Source organism: Cervus canadensis, chromosome 17 (genome assembly GCF_019320065.1).
Source record: "Cervus canadensis isolate Bull #8, Minnesota chromosome 17, ASM1932006v1, whole genome shotgun sequence".
In the NCBI taxonomy this organism is placed as follows: Eukaryota; Metazoa; Chordata; class Mammalia; order Artiodactyla; family Cervidae; genus Cervus; species Cervus canadensis.
The window spans coordinates 51,993,826-52,014,791 of NC_057402.1; positions in this window are offsets into that span (position 1 = coordinate 51,993,826).

Genomic DNA, 20,966 nt, shown 5'->3' on the forward strand with positions numbered 1-20,966 from the left:
ATCCTATCTTCTGTCTCCATTATTCTACTGTTGGTTCCCTCCAGAGTGTTTTTTACCTCATTTATTGCATTATTCATTTTTCATTGACTCTTTTTTATTTCTTCTAGGTCCTTATTAAACATTTCTTGCATCTTCTCAATCTTTGTCTCCAGGCTATTTATCTGTAACTCCATTTTGTTTTCAAGATTTTGGATCATTTTTATTATCATTATTCTAAATTCTTTTTCAGGTAGATTCCTTATCTCCTCCTTTTGTTTGACTTGGTGGACATTTTTCATGTTCCTTTACCTGTTGGGTATTTCTCTGCCTTTTCATCTTGTTTAGATTGCTGTGTCTGGAGTGGGCTTTCTGTATTCTGGTGGTCTGTGGTTCCTTTTTATTGTGGAGGTTTCACCCAGTGGATGGGGTTGGACGATTGGCTTGTCAAGGTTTCCTAGTTAGCGAAGCTTGCGTCAGTGTTCTGGTGTGTGGAACTGCACTCTGGAGTGCAATGGAGTGCCCAGTAATGAGCTTTGAGATGGGTCTATGTGTTAGGTGTGACTTTGGGCAGCCTGTATGTTGAGGCTCAGGGCTATGTTCTTGCGTTGCTGGAGACTTTGCGTGGTATCTCTTGCTCTGAAACTTACTGGCTCTTGGGTGGTGGTTGGTTTCAGTGTAGGTATGGAGGGTTTTGCATGGTCTCTTATTACTTAATGTTCCATGTAGTCAGGAGTTTTCTGGTGTTCTCAGGTTTTGGGTTTAAGTCTCCTGCCTCTGGATTTCAGTTTTATTCTTCCAGTAGCCTCAAGACTTCTCCAACTATACAGCACTGATAATAAAACTTCTAGGTTAATGGTGAAAAGATTCTCCACCATGAGGGACACCCAGAGACATTCACAGAGTTACATGAAGACAACGAGAGAGAGGAGGGAGATAGAGATGAGCAGGAGGAGAAAAAGGGGGACTCAAGAGGAGAGAGACTACACAGTTCTCTGTTCCCTAAGTGTTCTCCGTAGCCCAGACACCCACAGAGATTCACATAATTGGATTGGGAAGAGAAGGGAAAGGGAGGAAATAGAGGTGTTCTGAGGTAGAAAACAGAGAGTCAAAAGTGGGAGAGAGTAATCAACACACTCCTGAATAAAAATGGGTACTGAATATTGGATTCTTAAATGTCCAAAATTGATATCAAATACTGAAAAACAAAGATTAAAAATCTAGAGTAGAGGTTAGACTCTTAAAAATACAATATTAAAAACAGAAACAAAAAATTTTAGAAATATATATATGAAGTTCTGTTTAAAAATAGGGCTTCTCTCTTTTTTTTTTTTTGCAAGGTTATAGTGAAATGAAAATGAAAATTAAGGAGTAATAGAGGACTTTAAAAGAAAATAAAAGAAAAAATAAAACAAGAAAAAAAATTTTTTTTCCTAATTAAAAAAAATAGTAAAAATATATGAAAATGAAAGTTAAGGAGTAATGGGAGAGTAATAAGGAATTTTAAAAGAAAATAAAAGAGAAAAAATAAAAAAAGAAAAAAGAAAAAAATTTTTTAATTAAAAAAAAAAGTAAAAATATATCTAGGAATTTCTCTGGAGCTGTTGTGGTCAGTGTGGGTTCGGTTCAGTTTCAGACAGCTCCTCATTCCAGCTTACACTTCTCTATATCTATAGGCCCCTTCCGGTGTTGTCGGTGTTACCTACAGGGATTTTAATCTGTTGCATCGGTCCCTTCTGAAGCAGTTCCCTTTGTTTATTTGGCTTCTGTTTGCCGGTCTCTTCAGTGTCTAATTTCCGCCCTGACACAGGCGGGTGGAGGTGGTCTCTTGTTTAGGTTCGCTGGTTCAGTCGCGCTGCGGGGAGGGAGGGGCGCTGCAGACAAATGTCACCGGCGTGTGTGGGGAGCACTCAGTGTTCCGGCCTCACTGGGTTTGCCCCTGCTCACGGGTGTGTGCTTTTCCCGTCTACACTGCTCAGGCTCCCGGCTGCTCTATATGGAGTGGGCCCTGCATTGCGTGCGGTTCCAGTTTTCGGGTACTCCACAAAAGTGCAGACTCGGTTGGGCCTGCGTTTTGTGCCTTCCCGGCGGAGCAGGTCAGGCCGCCAGGAGCTTGAGGGGTGCACTCTCCCCTGGTGCGGTGCGCCTTCTCCCCTCCGCGGGCCCAGCCTCAGTTTCCACGCGCTCCAGTCGGGTGCGTGCGCCTTGTGTCTATTCTTGGGAGCTGGCCTCTAGCCGCGACCCTCTTGGCGGATGTTGACCATCCAGAATCTCAGGAAGTCTTTGATTAGAAACTGGAGGCCTGTTTGCAGTGTGGTAGGGGTGCCGTCTCTGGGGCCGAGTTTGCCCCTTTCCCCTCCCCCCTGCCTCCTGCCTCCGGCGGGGGATGGGCCAGTCCGCCCCCGGCTAGCTCTTCTCTGGAATTGCTCAGTCCCTTTGTTCTGTGAATGGCCGGCAGTGTGTTCGGGCCAGTTAATTTTCTCTCTCTCTCTCTTGCTATCCCACAGTTTAAGTTGCTATCTCACGTTAGCTCCCTCCGATTGTTCTCAGGGCACTCAGGCCCGGTCCTTACCCTAAGCAATGCCGCCCGCTCCTCTCCGTTCCACCCCCACTTGCTGGTGGCAGATGCGGGCGTCTGGGGTACTTTTCTGCCGGGAGTTGCTTTTAGGCATGTAATCTGTGGGTTTTATTTATTTTTCCTCCCAGTTAGGTTGTCTTCCGAGATTCGAAAACTTCCCCCAGACCTGCTCGTGAGAGGGTTTCCTGGTGTTTGGAAACTTCCTCTATTACGACTCCCTTCCTGGGACGGGTCTCCGTCCCTAGCTCTTTTGTCTCTCTTTTTATCTTTTATATTTTGTCCTACCTCCTTTTGAAGATGATGGGCTGCTTTTCTGGGCGCCTGATGTCTTCTGCTAGCGGACAGAAGTTGTTTTGTGAAGTTTGCTCAGCGTTCAAATGTTCTTTCGATGAATTTGTAGGGGAGAAAGTGGTCTCCCCATCCTGTTCCTCCGCCATCTTCTCTGGGTGACTTTTAAACATCCTTTGAGCTCCTACCTCCTGAGTGCAGACCTTTCGTAGCCTGCTCACTAGTCTGTTCCTCTTGTGCTGCCTGTACACTGGTCACAATCTTTTTGAAGCACAATTGGGATCAAGCCACAACCCTTGTTCAAACTTCTGGTGACTACTCTTTGTCCCAGGGTAACGTTCACACTCTGTTGCCAGGTCCCCACAATGGTTTTCATCATGTCTTACTAGCCCTTGCTTCTGTCTCTTGATTCAAGGAATCACAAGTCCACCTTATGAAAAGACTGTCATTCCCTAAACATGGTATGTTTTCTCTGTCCAGAATATCTTTTCTTCTTATTTGTTTCAAGATCTATCTCCTCTACTTTCTCTATGGCTTCAAAGAATTCTCTTTGCTAAGTGATGTTCTTTGTCTTCCACATCTGACACTGGTAACTCTGACATACCTTTTAATAGATGTACCGTAGTTACCTGTTCATGCAATCTATTTCCCTCTTTGTACTAGAACTTGAGGTTGACAATTTTTTATTTTGTGTATTAGTGCTTATCAAACTTTAGTGTCTATATAAATAATCTGGAGAGCTTGTAAAATGTAGAATCTGAATCACCAGGTCATAAGTGAGGGTTGAATAAGCATTTCCAACAACTTCCCCCAAAAATATCAATGTTGTTAGCCTATAGATCACACCAGGGAGATGTATTTTGGGCAGTTAATTTCGAATAAATGAATCAAAATGAAAAAAAAAAAAAAAAAACCCAAATAAAACATATTGTCAAACTGTGTTCTACTTTATTTTTACTCTCTTTTTTTAAACAAGTGACTAATATTTTCATTCAGTCTATGTGTCAGCCTAGTGATCATTATATTTTTATAGCTTTAACATTTCCTTACATTGTAATATTGTTAAATTTTTTTTCTTTACATATTTCCTTTTTTAGAATTAAATTTTGTTTTAACCAGGACTAATATTGCAAGAATCTATTACTACAATGGGGTAAAGTGTAAATCTTGAAACAAAATTCTCTAAAAAAAATTTTGCATGTACATAGGCACTATTTAGTCATAACCAATACTACATAAAATTGCATTGGGTTAAAATATATATTCAGAAGTTAATCAATGTATACTGCTGATTCACTCAGAATGTTCTCTGTCATGTTTTTGAATAAGTGTTATTTTTTTTTAAAGAAATCAGCCAAACTTTAAAGAGGATGCTTGATTTTCATAGTCACTTCCTGTTCTGATTAATATTCATTTACATGTGTGCCACACAAACCAATTAGCTTACTACATTTGGGCTAATTTGTGCTCAAACTTAGTTTTTCCACATTCTTTTCCTCTATGATTAAAAAAAGATGAAATTCAGTTCTTTACAGCTGGAAAGAATCCATGGACATGTTCCACAAATTTTGAATATTTTACTCACTATCAACATCTCTACGTTGGAGACCAAATCCAAAGGCTCAGATATATCAATTACATCCTAAGAAATTCAGATCAATCGCCAAGTAGTTAATGGGAACATCTGTTTATTTTGATGATGATAATGAGCAAATCAGTGAAGACTGACACAACTCAATTAGAATCACAAAACTGATTCAATAACAACAGCAACAAAAGACTGATTCAAGACAACTGGTTGATAACACCGGGTGAGATCGACTTTACTTCCATTATATTGCTTAAGAACATTGATAAACAAACTTTCTAGGTTTCATTGGAAAACCTACAGCAATAAGGACCCTTTTAACTTCAAACCCCTGTGCTCAATAAATGTTATTTTCTCTCCTGTAAGGTTTCAGTTTCCAACTTAGTTGTTATCCCCTGCTCTTGCTGCAATTTATAGGTACTTTTAATTCCAAACATGTGAAATCTTTCATCTTAAGGAGACACACGTTATGTATTTGTTTTAGTGAACCTCAGGGAGCAAAGCCAATGTGCACTGAAGATTCTATTAGTGATAGTAAGAATGGTGATTAAAGGGCTAGACATGTCTGGCTGATTCATTTGGTCTCTTTTCATTTCATTTTGTAGGGACTAAGTGTAGCTTGAAGTAAAGTTTTATTTTAAATTAGCATTCAATGCTATCCAGCCAAGAAAGACTATTTATTTATTTTTCTCCCAAATGTGTTCCCTTTTGTACACAGAGAAATTCACGATCAGCTCTCCACTGTGTGTGAACTTCTCAAGTCATTTGAAAGAACTGCTAATCTGGAATGTACAGAGAAGATTCACTGTATGCCTAGAAGATCACCTTTCACCTTGTCACTTTAAAATCACAAACATGTGATGTGTGGATTGATCAGTGTTTAGAAACTTCTCAATTACTTGATAACATCAAGGGAACTCCCAGGCGATCCAGTGGTTAGAACTTCCAGCAGCAGGGGTGGGTTGGAACCCTAGTTGGGGAACTAAGATTCCACATGCTGCAGTGGTGCGGCCAAAAAAAAAAAAAAAAAAAAGCAGAAACAAAAAATGACTCAAACTGGAGAGGCATCAGGTAATCTAAACTTCTGGCTTCAGGTGCAGAGGTTGAATTATGTTTGACCTTCTCTCACTGGTCACATGTTCTCCAGTTTACACGGTTCCCACTTGATAAATGTCATGCATTTATGTGGCCTGCTTGCTTCCTAGATGCATCTTCGGGCTTTGAAGTTTTTGGTTGTATGAAACTTCATGACAGCACAAAGACATGAGGTGAAGGGCAGAGAATACAGTGGGACTTAACCATTTGGATCTAGACAGAGGTCAGGGAACACACCTCACCCAAAGGTTACTGTAAATATACTTGGATTAAGCTTAGATAAGGACGCACATTTATAAATTTGAAGACCCTGATGCTGGGAAAAATTGAGGGCAGGAAGAGAAGGGGGTGAGACAGTTGGATGGCGTCACTGACTCAATGGACATGAGTTTGAACAAGCTCAGGGAGATAGAGATGGACAGAGAAGCCTGGCGTGCTGCTGCTCATGGATTCGCAAAGAGTCAGATACGACTTAGTGACTGAACAATGACAACAGAGGAACTGACTCTGAGAGGCAGCAATCAGGTAAGACTGAGGTCAAAGACACCAGTCTTCTTCAAGAGAAGGGGCAGCAACTATAATGTGGCAGGGCTCTGGCAGGTAAGGAGGGGGACTGTGGTGGGGAGTCATCTTTTGAGAGGACCTTTAAGGACTAGCAAGGAACTATCCTGCAAGAAAGGAGTGCAGGACCTCATTCCCTGGGAGGGTAGACAGAATGAAGCAGAGACCCCCGTTGTTGAGAACTGAGGCTCATGACAACCAAGACGTAGGACTCTGGGTCTTTGGGGAAAGCAATGTGGCAGCTCAATGGTTAATTCAAGGGCAATCAGATATGCTGAGTTTCGGTAACTGGCAGGCTGAAGTCGTTGGTGCCTTCTCTAATTCAAGAATAGGGTCAAGAACCACAGTTGGAAGCAGCCAAAAGATGGGAGATGTCCTTATGTCTGACCTTGAGGACCTGGGGAAATGAATGCAGGGTAATTACAGTAGCTCTGGTATGCCTCAGTGGGTGAAAGGAATATGGGAGAATTCTTGATTTCATATGTTCATTAGACTGCAACTCTTATGTTTAGTTAGCATAAACTCTGAAGTCTATTAAAAAAAAAAAAAAACCACAAGGTAGAAATCTGTGCAAACACATTATAACAAAGGAGAGAATATAGTGAATATCTCCCTTTGTCCTCCAGATTGTCTGCTCAACCTGTATTAGCTCAACTCACATTGAGCGACCACCCATCTATATAAATGAGAATTAGGAATTGAAGTCCAGGAACTTCCCTGATGGTCCAGTGGTTGTAATTTCGCCTTCTAGTGCAGGGGTGTGCAGGTTCCATCCCTGGTCAGGGAGCTAAGACCCCACATGCCTTGCAGCCAAAAGACCAGAACATAAACAATGGAAGCAATATTGTAACATGTTCAATAAAGACTTTTAAAAATGATTCACATAAAAAAAATCTTAAAAAAATAAAAGAATTTGAAGCCTACAGTTCTTGCCTTAATCCCCAACTTGGTCCTCCCCATGAGAGAAATAGCCCTTTGCCTCTTGAACATCTGTGGGTTAACTAGCCAGGGAATGAATTACTGCTTAGGCAGAGGGAGAGATTAGATGAGGGATAATAACATGCAGCCCTGGGCTGTTATACCTCTGATAGGCATCTCTAATTGATTACAGCACTTGTTTCCTGCTGATCTCGGATAAGGCCTCAGAATCTCTCCCAATACCATGCTCCAGGGGCCAATCAATTAGGGTTGACACTGGAAATGAAATGCATCTGCCCTTCTTTTATTAGGGTTTTACTGGCAAGTTGCTGTGGATGAAGCCACTGATGGGGGAAGAGCATCCATGTACAGGTTGAAAGCAGGCAAATTGCCAGTCGGGGAAGCTTACACCAGAATAAAAAAAAAACGTATATTAATTTGTGCTTATCCCTCCTTCTCTCCCCACCTCTTCTATGTAGGTAAGCAAATCCCTTATAATTCCTTGCCTGTGGCATTATTGCTGGGCAAAAAGTATAAGATGTAACAGCGCATCCATACATGCTCAGTGGTGTCCGACTCTTTGTGACCCCCATGGACTGTAGCCCACCAGGCTCCTCTGTCCATGGGATTTCCAAGGCAAGAATACTGGAGTGGATTGCCATTTTCTCCTCCAGAGGATCTTCCCGACACAGGGATTGAACCTGGATCTTCCCGACACAGGGATTGAACCTGCATCTCCCACATTGCTGGTGGATTCTCTACCACTGAGCCCCCAGGGAAGCCTTACTGGAACACTTGCAGTGGCTAATGCTTTAGGTTTCAGGTAGAAGTACAGCTGAACTTACAGCATCCTTTGATTAAAGGGTGGTTGACAGGACTTCACTTTTCCTTTGTGATCAGCACAGTCTTTTCACACAAGTTCAGGCAGGAGTGAAGATTGAAAGGAAATGGTATTTACCTTTCCTTTGACGTATTCCATTTGATCTTTGGATTCCTGCCTCATCCTTTTCCACCTTGCAACCTGTGCAACAACAGACTCCCTTGCCCTTTGTTTTCCGCTGTTTTGGCCATAGGAACCCTAGCAGGAGAGAGAAGGGAGAAGAGGAAGTGATACAGGACTATTTACCTCCCCAGCTCTGTCCTCATGTGGCTTCCTGGAGCGAGTTTGTCCTTGCACCAATGATCACCGCTGCTGTCTACATCAGCCTGCTACACTGCCCTCTCCTTCCCACTCTGCAGACTGCTCCTCCCTTCGTTCCTCTGGGTTATAACAGCTCAGCTGTTATGAGACTCATGATACTTCCCTCTTCCTGTGGCTTCCCCTCTCCTAATTTGAAGACATCATCTCTTTCCAGTTGGGACCCTGATTGGTTCAGGTTGTTTATTTATATTCTCCTTCTACCCACGTCCCTGTAGGATTATCACTGAAATGAGCCTAAATAGCTCCTTCTTCTCTTCTTTCTTTTTGGAACACACAGAAAATAATCTTTTCCTTCAGTTTTAGCTTTTACAAAATACAAAATAGGTGGTACTGTTACACTGGGGGCTTCCCAGGTGGCTCAGTGGTAAAAAAAAAAATCTACCCACAATGCAGGTGACCTAGAAGACAAGAATTTGATCCCTGGTCCAGGAAGATCCTCCGGAGGAGGAAACAGCATACCACTCACTCCAGTATTCTTGCCTGGTAAATCCCATGGGCAGAGGGACTGAGCGACTGAGCACAAGACTTCATCTATCCCTGGATGTTTGTGGTCCCTTACTCTGAATGGTAGACCACCGTGTCATTCACGTCTCTGAGAAAAGGAGTAAGTTCAGAACCAGTTGCTTATCTCTGGAAGGTCTTTATATTTCCCTTTCTCAGTTCACAATAATTCTGTTCAATGGCCTTGGGTTCCTCTGGGAAAGAACTGGTGACCCATTTTAGGTTTCTTTCCACCAGCCCTCAAATTTGTTCACCTATATACATCAAGCATCACCTCTTTCATTTCTTGAGATTCCATAATCAATACGTTACCATTGCATATTCTTGACAATCAAAACACTCTGATCCTAAGCCAATGTCATTGGTAAGTCACATTAAGGTGCTTCAGGAATCCATAGTGTCAATCACACGTGTCATACTGGAGAACTGACAGTGTGTGTGCCTGTGTGCTCAGTTGCTTCAGCTGTGTCTGCCTCTTTGTGACCCCATGGACTGTAGCCTGCCAGGCTCCTCTGTCCTTGGGATCTCCAGGCAAGAACACTAGAGTGGGCTGCCACACCCTTCTCCAGGGGATCTCCCCAACCCAGGGATCGAACTGGAGTCTGCATTGCATGCAGAGTCTCCACTGTTGAGCTACCAGGGAAGCCTAAGAAAGAGTATTAGATACTCCAATTCATGTCATAAAGCTAGAATAACTCTAATTCTAAAACCCAAAAAGACAGTATTATAAAGGAATCAACAGGCCAATATTATCATGGATATATTTGCAAAGTTTCTAAATAAATTATCAGTAACCCAAATCTAGCAATGTATAACTGGATTAATGGCTCAGTTGAAATTATCCTAAGACTTGCTTGAATACTTGAAAATCAATGAATGTAATTCACTACAACTGAATAAAAAGAAAACCATATGATTATTTCAATAGACAGAAGAAGTACTTTATAAAATTCAAAATCTGTTCATAATAAAGAATAGATACATGAAACTAAAGAGACAACACTGAGGGACTGAGCACACACACATGTGAAAATAAAACTAAAAATTACTTTGAGCTAAATGGCTTGCCATAATGAACTTAGTGATAAATGGGTGATCTTTTCAATGATTTGTGTCAGGTCAATTGGATATCTGTGTTCAAAAAGTGAAGTTTGACCTCTACCTTTCACCTTACAGAGCAATTCTTTGTGATGAAGAAAAGGTCATGACCCAAATTAATTAAACTTGTAGAAGTTAACAGCCGGAAATATTTTCATAATATTGAGATAGGCAAGGATTTTTAAACAGGATACCAAATGTCCCAATTTGGTATAAAAGACAAGATTTATAAACTAGATCTTATTTTTAAAAAAGACACTGTTAAGAAAGTGCAATGACAACTCCTAAGAGGAGAACTTTGAGATACAGAAATCCAAAGTAGGCCCCATGCTTTGGAATCAGATGGTTTAGGTTCAAATATTGACTAGCATATAGCGTCTGTGTGAACTTTGGGTAAATTATTTAAACTCTTTGGGCTTCATTTATTTCATGTAAAATGGAGATGATAATGGATACACTGTAAGGATTATATGTGATAATATATAGTGTTTGTCTATAGTTTTCAACTATATGAGCTAACAAATTTCCTTTGTTGTTAAAAAGACAAAAAACAAAGTAGGACCCATATCCAGAATATATATATATATATGTATATATATATATATATATATGTATTTAAATGTCTACAAATAAATTATAAAAAGTTAGACTCTGAAAATGGGTAAAAGATTTGAACCTCATTTCACAAAAAAAGTGAAAGTGAAGGTGCTCAGTCGGGTCCAACTCTTTGTGACCCCTTGGACTGTAGCCTACTAGGCTCTTCCGTCCATGGAATTTTCCAGGCAAGAGTACTGGAGTGGGTTGCCCTTTCCTTCTCCAGGGGATCTTCCAGGGGTCGAACCCAGGTCTCCCACATTGCAGGCAGACGCTTTACCATCTGAGCTTCCAGGGAAGCCCTATTTCACAAAATAGGATACCCAAATGCTCCCCTAAATATATAGACACATCACTGATATAATATTATCAGTGATTATATTAATAAAAGGTGGAAACTGAAAGCACAATATGATACTGCCACACCCCCATCAGACAGGCTAACACTAAAAAGCTGATGATGCCCAGTTAGGTGAGAATATAAACAACTAGAACTCTAGTATTCTACCAGAGGAAGTGATCAGTTGGTGCAACAAGTTGACAAAACTGTTTTTTGGCATTTAGCAAAGCTCAACACACACCTACTTTATGAGCCAGCAACCCTACCCCTGAGTACATATCAGATGAATACTTATATTCACCAAAAGATATGTTCAAGAATCACCAGAGTAGCTTTTCTCATAACTGCCCCAAATTAGAAACAACCCAATTAGCCATCAAAACTAGAACAAAACAAATTGTATTGTATTCATACAATGCAGTTATACAGAAATGGAGAACAAACAACCCAAACTACTTTATACATACAATAACATGAATGAATTGAAAGAGGAAATGGCAACCCACTCAAAAAGTCTTGCCTGAAAATCCCATGAACAGAGGAACCTGGTAGGCTATATAGTCCATGGGGTCACAAAAGAGTCAGACACGACTTAGTGAGTAAACAACAACAAATATACCAAGAAAAATGAATGGGTTTTATTTTCAATCATCTAAACTTTCCAGGAGAATTTGACTATACTATCAAATAGAAAGTAAGTAAAGGTACTTCTGTTTTATAGGTTAGTTAGGGTTTCCCAACATGTGGGTTCATTAGATCTGTCCACTGTCTTTCTTCCTTTTAATGTTTCTGTATTTGGTCCTCTCTCTTGGCCTATGAAGCAGATGGTCTTTGTCAGTTGAATTATACCAGACCTTTGAATTTTTCCCACAAGCATACCTATGCTCTAACATCTTTTTTCTATAGGCCAGAATAACATACCCATCATCTTTATGCTTGCAAACGGTACACCAGATGAATGCTAAAGCAGAAATGATATATAGATACCTAATTAATACACATATGACTCACAAGATACAGAGCCAACTGAAATTGTCTCCTGTGCTTTTGGTAAATTTATCAGAGTAAGACGGTTAGCTTATTGCTTTGTTTACGACTCTCTTTTTTACTTCATTTGATCATGATTTGGTGAGTTTGAGGAAAATGCAGTTTAGATTGCTTGAGTTTTGGCCTGCACACATTAAATCATTAATGAGTGAATACCTACTATTGCTAGGGGCCAGAGACATAAAATTAATGATGTATGGTTTTTCTATGGGCTCAATGGAGAGAGAGAGACTGTGAGTAGGTAATTTAAAAACTGTAATTTGTTAAAAAGTACAGGTAAACAGTTTTATGAAAACACAGGAGAGGAAGAGTTTAACTCTCCCCTGAAAAGTCAGGGAATATATATTTAGTTAAAACTACTCATGTGGGTCAGGAAGATCCCCTGGAGAAGGAATAGGTGGCCCATTCCAGTATTCTTGGGCTTCCCTGGTGGCTTAGACAGTAAAAAATCCACCTGCAATGCAGGAGACCTGAATTTGGGCCTGACAACCCACTTCAGTAATTGGGAGAATTCCCATGGACAGAGAAGCCTGTCCATATCTGTGTGGACAGGAAAGGCAGTGGGTGCTAAGAAGAGGACATCCCCCAACCAATGGCGGTTAAACTCTCAGTCAACTGAGATCCTTTTTCAGCACGCACACACACATGCACACACACACACATTACTGTAAATATGTTGACTATTACTGATGAAATGGAATTACAGAAAGAACCACCTAAAGTAAATCATAGTCTCTAATTTACTAAGATCAAAAATTCAGGGTCTTACTTATGAGAATCAGAATTGTGCTTTGGGAAAAGTTTAGAAAGCAAAATGAAGAAGAGAAGTAGGTCAAGTGAATGATTGCTCAAGACTAAAAAGCCTCCAGGAGACAGTAAACCTAAAGGCATTTGCACTTTAGTATAGCAGGAACGTCACCCCTAGTGTATTTCTTAGACCTGTGATAAACCATCCCTTTACCCACAGCTAGTTAAAGCAGGGGTGCTGAACAGGTACAACTCCATGCATGCCAAAGTCCTTCCAGGATCAGGAATTGGTTTCATTCATCTTGTTTAAGGGTATGCAAATTTTAGCATAACTTTGGCTCAGTGGTAAAGACTTTGCCTACCAATGCAGGAGATGTGGGTTCAATCCCTGGGTTGGGAAGATCCCTTGGAGAAGGAAATAGCAGCCCACTCCAGTGGGAAATCCCATGGACAGAGGAGCCTGGTGGGCTACAGTCCATGGAATTGCAGAGTCAGACACAACTTAGGGACTAAACAACAACAACAATGTCATATTGCATCAATAACTTTTTCTGGATTTGTGTGGATCTCAAAGTTCTTCCCAGGCCCTGGACCACTAGATTCTTTACTTTTCTCCATGGGTCTGACACCTAAAAGCGAATCTCCTATAACATTCCCAGTAGTAGAAATCTCTGCTTTATCCTTGTCACACCCACTAACTCCAAGGCTGCGTTTTCTCATGTACCAAAATGGTACTCAGTGTATTGGCAGGCAACACTTTGTCCCTCCTGCTTGATGCTGCACAAACGTATTAGGTCTTTAAACTGATCTCCATAACACTGAGCTGGCTCTGCATAGAAGCCAGCTGTAACTTATCCCCCTGCCCTGACACCCTGGCTTTGTTCTTAGCTCCAGGAGGAATTTGCTGACCTGCAGCTCTTTGAAGCACACTCTCCATTTGCTCCCATTCCTCCTGGCTTCCTGCTCACGCCGGCCCTGCTGCTCTGCCCTGTTCTGTTTCTTTGCTTGTCCTGTTCCTGTGCCGCTTTCACCACCCTTTTAGGGAGCTCATCGAGCTGAGCCTGATCCCTGTGTCTGTACGCTGGGTGTAGACCACTGTGGTGGGACCCTTAATTGGATTTGCTTTGGTTCTGATTGCAAAGACCTGCTACATATTAGATGATGATAATAATAGAGTCTCTGTGTGAGAGGCTTTCTATACATTATCACAATTAATATTCACAACGTTTTTAGGTTATCCATCACCTTCCTGACTTTTTACATGAAGAAACTGCAGGTCAGAGAGTAAGACACTCTGCTGGAGGTCACATAGTGAATACACGGAAGCTCGGGTTGTCTCCTTCCACAGTTTCTCCTACAAATCATTACATACCCTGCCTCCCTGTATATAGACACAGATGAGATTCTGCATTATAACCCACCCACCCCCTCTGCCCAGTCCTAAAGGCCATAACTATATCCATCACTTTGCTAGCATTTCTCTTAGTTCTCATCAGTCAGTTGTCTCTTTGTGCGGGCAGGTCTTCAGCCTGCCCCAGAGCGTTGTCCAGATGTATGCTGGTGGTGTGTACCAACCCCTCCAGGGGCTAATTTTGCAAGAAGCATCTCAAGGCAACAAAGAGTGAGATACTTAGTGGAAGGGTGCTCTAGGAAGGAAAGGAGCAAATAAAGAAACAGCTGGATTCTCAAGAGGAAATCCTTTGATTCCTATTATGAAGGTACCTTCTTAAATGAAAACTTCAAGGTGTAGCATGAGTGTACTTTTGCTGCCTCTTGTGTATGAAACACACACAAACATTGGCTTTTTTAAAGTAGTGGAACAATAAACTAAAAACTAACAAAAATCATTATTCATGATGGAGGTAAAAAAAAAATGAAGAGGACTATTCTTTATTTAATGGTCTTGACTTTGGAACCAGGGAAATGTTCTACGTTACTATAAATAAAAAGGGAAACATAGTCACAATCTCTGAAATTATAAAGCAAAATTAAACCCGTGAACATAGTTGTTTGTGAAGTTGGCAGCATAATGACACAGAAAAATTAGTACCAATGACTTCTAACCACAATAATTTGAATAATTCTACTATACATATCTAATAAAATAATCCCAAGAATACAAGAAACTGCCAAGAAACTTTAGACTATTTTAGTATTAATGTTGGTATTAGTGTTTTGGAAATATTAGATACATGAAAGTGAAAGTATTAGTTGCTCTGCTGCTGCTAAGTCGCTTCAGCCATGTCCGACCCCATAGAAGGCAGCCCACCAGGCTCCCCCATCCCTGGGAGTCTCCAGGCATGAATACTGGAGTGGGTAGCTATTCCCTTCTCCAGGGGATCTTCCTGACCCAGGGTTTGAAACTGGGTCTCCTGCATTGTATACAGATTCTTTACCATCTGAGCCACTAAGAAAGCCCATTAGATCATATTTAAGAATAAAATTAAATAGGTAATTAGTGCAGTTAAGGGGAAAGAGTCTCAGAGTAAGACAAAAGGTACATAAAATCAATAAAGGAGGGTAAAATACTATAATTTTTCATTTGAATTGGAAGTATCAACATGAATTTAGAATTTTTTTCTCTTTCTATAAAGACATGTATTTCCTGGCCTTATTTTTGGAAAAAAAAATATGTCTAGAAGTGATAACAACCCAGTGGCAATTGCAATGTTGGCATCCAGATTGTTGCTTTATATGCTATTTCTCACCAAAAGGAATCAGGATCCCTCAGAAAAATGGCTCATTTCCTGTCTGGGGCAGAATTTCTATAAGAAGAGCCAGAAATACCTTGGTGTGCAAGACAAACTGCTGAGATTATAGTAGAAAGCCATAGGAGCCAACTTGAATGGGGTCCCAGTGGCCAAAATAATTGGCACAAATTAAGCATCAAAAAGAAAAATGAATTCAATGGATTAAAATATATCAATTACATTATAATTCATAGAAATACTCCTTTAATAGGTTAACTCTGGGTGTTGCTAGGATACCAAGTCATTGTTTGAAAAGTAAGCAAATAAAAATAAGACATCAAGTATTTATCTTGTCTTTTTATACAAATCATGTTTCCGAGTAGCTCTTTATACGTGAATTCCAGTTCATAAATGGAGAAGGAATAATAGAATTAGAATTCATTACTTTGCAACTCATAATGAAATGGTATTTGTAGTTAACACTAATTATTGGCTGCTTAAGCCACTAGATGAAAAGTTGATGGTGGATTTTAAAATGGATGGATTAGGCTGGTGAAACGAGACCCAGACATTTGGGCCTCCTGATCTAAGGCAGTACGAAGTACAGACTCCCAACCATGAGGCAGTTTTGCAAAGAAAAAGATAAAGTTGAATTTAATCAAGATTCTAACTATCAATTTATAGGAATGATAAAGGATAAGCATTGTATTAAACCACAAAGATGCAATTGGTACAAATCATAAAATAGGGAACTCTTTAAGATGAATTAGATGATTTATTTATTAAATACTTAGCACTAAAAAGAGGAATCTCAAAAGATTCTTATCAACCACATGTAATGTGTGTGGTGTATGGACTCTGATTTTTAGGAATCTAAGCATGAAAAGAATTTGCTGAGACTCTACTTTTAGGGATTTATAATTAATTTTTATGTGTAATAATAATATAGTCCTAATACTTTAAAAAGGGCTTCACTAGTGGTAAGGAACCTGCCTGCCAATGTAGGAGACATAAGAGATTCAGCTCTGATCCCTGGGTCTGGAAGATCCTTTGGAGGAGGTCAGTCAACCCACTCCTGTGTTCTTGCCTGAAGAATCCCATTGACAGTGGAGCCTGGCCAGTCATGGTCCATAGGGCTGCAAAGAGCCAGGCACAACTGAAGCAATTTAGCATACAATACTTGAAAAAAAAAAATCTTTGTTAATTATACACACTGAACAAAAGGAAGGGCGAAATATGATGCTCGGGCTTTTCCTGATAACAACCCGTATCTTGGTCCCAGTCTCCAGAAGCAGGGCCTGAGATGAGGATTTGTATGCAAGAAGTAACTATGGAAGGGCTGCTAGGAGAGGCTGGTAGTGGGCGTGGTCGGGGGGACCCCCAGCACAGAGAGCGGAAGTCAACAAGGGTGTGCCGTGCAGTGCTAAGTCGCTTATGTCTTGCCTGCCCTCTTTGCGACCCTGTGGATGGAAGCCCGCCAGGCTCCTCTGTCCATGAGATTGTCCAGGCAAGAACACTGGAGTGGGTTGCCCTATCCTCCTCCAGGGGATCTTCCTAACCCAGGGATCGAACCCATGTCTCAGGTCTCCTGCATTGGCAAGTGGGTTCTTTATCCACTTGTTGGGAAAACCCAACACGGGTGTAATTTCAGGCAAACTCTCATGAAAGGTAGCTTCAACTCTGATTATCAGGAGAACTCTGAAATTACACCACAGAGCTGCTCTGTCCTGAAGCAGAGAGCTTGTTCTCACGTGTCCCACCCATCCATCATTGGCTAAGGATCACTTGGGAAGATGTAAACCCCTGGATGCTCCTGAGCCTTTGCTCAGGAACCCAAGGACAGGCATTGGAAGAGGAATCTCACGTGTGGGTCTTCAGAGATAAAAGCACACTGGAGCTTGGACAGGGACACAATGATGGTAAATGGATCTGAGAGCCTCTGAGTTGGGCACCTACAGGGTCTGTATTAAGGACCCTCCAGTAGAGAGAGGGAATGTGGGTGGTGATTGAAGAAGAAACAAGATGCACGTAATATCGAGACATGTTGGAGCAAGATGCACATGCTGGAAAATTTCCATAAAAACTTGGAAAAAGTAAGCACTCATGACTGTCTCACCTGTTAAATATACTGCATGATACAAGCAATTCTAATCTTAAAAAGATTCATTGGCTGTGAAAGTTTGTTCCCTTCAGTTGTTGAAAACTTGGAAAGGATTTACCTGTGGAAAAAATGTCATATGGTGGTTAGTTCCTAGGATAACCCACAGAAGACACTTCTGCCCATAATTGCGAGGGAGTCCATATGCTCACAATGAAATATAGTGGAAAACACCACAGAGGCAGAACAAGTAATTAAATCACACCATACTTCCGAGAAGGAAACTGCTTTTGCTTTGTCTCTGATGCTCTTAGGGAAAGCAGCTGTTCTTTTTTTTTTAAGCTTTTTATTTTATATTGGAGTATAGCCGATTAACAATATTGTGATTCTTTTAGGTGAACAGCAAAGTGACTCAACCATACATACACATGCATCCATTCTCCCCCCAAACCTCTCTCCCATCCAGGCTGCCACTTAACATAGAGCAGAGTTCCCTGTACTAGACAGTAGGCCATTCCTGGTTATCCATTTAATTTTTTTGGTTATCCATTTTAATTATAGCAGTGGGTACATGTCCATCCCAAACTCCCTATTCCTTCCCTCTATCCTTCCCCCGGAAAACCATGTTCTCTAAGTCTCGGAGTCTGTTTCTAGTTTTGTAAATAAGCTCATTCCTTTTCAGATTCCACATATAAGGGATGTCATATGATAGCTCTCCTTCTCTGTCGGGCTTACTTCACTCAGCAGGACAATCTCTGTCTCCATCCAAGTTGCTAAAGCGGTGTTCTCAGAGCTCCTTTGGTTTCAGTTTTTTCTCTGCCAAAGGGCCACTTTACAACTCGACCATCAGCTAAGAGAAGGTTGGAGGCGTGTGTTCGGGAGGGTGTTCACTCTTTAATATCAGTACCCAAGGGGTTGCTTTGCCGCTGCTGTCTCAGCGGTGTCATGCTCCGTGCTCAGATCACAGACTTCCTCACACAGGGTGTTCTCTGGCCCCTTCAACACCCCATGCCCTGCTTGCTTCCACTTGAAACACGGTGAGAGTTTTGGTTAGAAGGTGAAGTATGAGGGGAGACTCCTATAAAATTGAACTTGTTTCTTTCAACACACTGTGGTACCTGGGCATAAAAGTTTGGTCTCTTACGAATCCATCTTTGATCTGCTATTTCATGAATGCACTATGACTCAGATGATTGCCATTAACTAATGTCCAGGCCTTTTTCTATTCTAATAAATATTTCTTATCCAAGCAGCATGACATACTCAGTCACACACACTGTTGAATTCAGTGCTTATTAAAAATACTTGGCACCCTTATACAGACGAGGGTCGGGATGATGGGGTACCTCCCCAAAGTCACACTGTTGGTAAAATATAGAGCCAGGATATACGCTTGTCTGACTCTAACTGTCCACGTTCTTTTCTATTCTGCCTCAGGAAGAGCTGGGGAGATGTGGCATGGTCCATCCTTCCTTTTTCTGTCCGTTTTCTAGATTTCCTTTGGAAAAGCTGTCATTGTTTTACCAAGAACTAGGATAATTTTCTTTCCATCAAAGGATGCATAACAGCTCTATGTGATAAATACTATTGCTGTCCTTATTTTAAAGATAAGGACAGAAGCCAAGGAATTAAATTTAGTCAAAGTCACCTGGGTAAATAAGTGGCAGGACTGGCTTCTGAATATAATATGACCATCAGGGCTTCCTTGGTGACTCAGATGCTAAAGAACCTGCTTGCAATGCAGGAGACCTGAGTTTGATCCCTGGGTTCGGCAGATCCCCTGGAGAAAGGAATAACTACCCATTCCAGTGTTCTTGCCTACAGAATTCCATGTACAGAGCAGCCTGGTGGAGTACAGTCCACGGAGTTGTGAAAAAGTCAGGTACCACTGAGCACATGGGCACACACAGTATGAATATAAGGCCTGAACCAGTATGCAATCAGCCTCACAAGGACTGAAGGTTTAGCTCAACGGCAAGGCAACAATATTCCCAGGAGGGCTCATCAGTAAGTCCAGACCACTACTAGTCTAGCCAATACTTTTGTGGAAGATTGCACTTTCCAGAGATAGTGGCAACACTATTTCCGATCTGATGTGCTCTTCTTAAAATATGAGCTTGATAGTCCTTCTGTTGGGTGGAGTAGAGTCTGTTTCCTCTCCCTTGGACCTGGGCTGATCTTTGCAACTGTCTCCACTAATTGAGTCTGGAACCAATGACACTGTATGGCTTCCAAGGCTGAGTTGTAAAATTAGCAGCACTTCTGCCTTATTCTCTAAGAATGCTTGTCCTTGGAGCTCACCAGGACTGTAAGCAAGCCCTAAGCAGTCCATGGAGAGCTACATGGAGGGGAAACCAAGTTCCCAATCCATGGCCCTGGTTGACATCCCAGTCAATGGGCCAGCACCGAATCTTCAGTCACAGATGGGTACCGCCTTGCAAGTGACTCTTCTGTTCTCCAGTTAACCGGCCCCACCCAGCTGACATTACATGGAACCTGCTCAGCTCTACTCAAAGCAGATTTGTGAGCAACATATATGATTGCTGTTGTTTTAAGACCTTAACATTAACATATTATTAACATATTAATAATTCATATTATTATGTTGCAGCTGTAACAGATTATAACAGCTCCAAAAGCAATGTCCTCTCAGGATTATATTTGGTGCCTAGTAGTGGTGGTGGTGATGTTAGCAGGACTGGGATAGGATAAATGATTGACATTGATGTGTCAGGTACCTCACCTGGTCCACCACCCACCTCATCTGGTCTGTTTCCTAAATTAACTCTGTGCAGAAAGTGCTCTTATTCTAAGTTTACAGGGAAGGGAACTGAAGTCCAGAGAGTTCAGCCCCTTCCTTATCTGACATTCCTGGCATCAACAGATACGCAGTGAAACTGGGATTCAAGTAAGGCCTTTCTGAATCCAAGCACATGTCTTATCACTAATATTTTATTTCTGCCTTGAATCCTGGCCCATTAAAAGATGGTGACTACTTGTGGTAAACTAAAAAAGTACAGGACTGAAGAGGCTAATTAAAAACTGAAGCTTTCCTCGTGTCTAGGATAGTAGAGTACATTGTTGACTGTGGCTGCTGCTGCTGCTGCTAAGTCACTTCAGTCGTGTCCAACTCTGTGCGACCCCATAGATGGCAGCCCACCAGGCTCCCCCATCCCTGGGATTCTCCAGGCAAGAACACTGGAGTGGGTTGCCATTTCCTTCTCCAATGCATGAAAGTAAAAAGTGAAAGTGAAGTCGCTCAGTTGTGTCCAACTCTTCACGATCCCATGGACTGTAGCCTACCAGGCTCCTCCATCCATGGGACTTTCCAGGCAAGAGTACTGGGGTGGGGTGCCATTGCCTTCTCCGGTTGACTGTGGAAGTCACACCAAAGATGTGATTCCCAACTTGAATATAATAATAATAAGACTGGTGGTGACGATGATGATGAACATGATGGATAACTACTACTGATAGAGTAAATATTAAAAATACAGTATATTAAAAAAAAGAGCCAGGAAAGTGAGAGCCAGGTTCTACCGTGTCAGGGGCTTCATGCAGATAGACACATCAGCTGTTCTAGGATGTAGGCGTTTTTGAATCCCCACACAGGATAAAAGCACTGAGATTCACACAGGGCACAAAA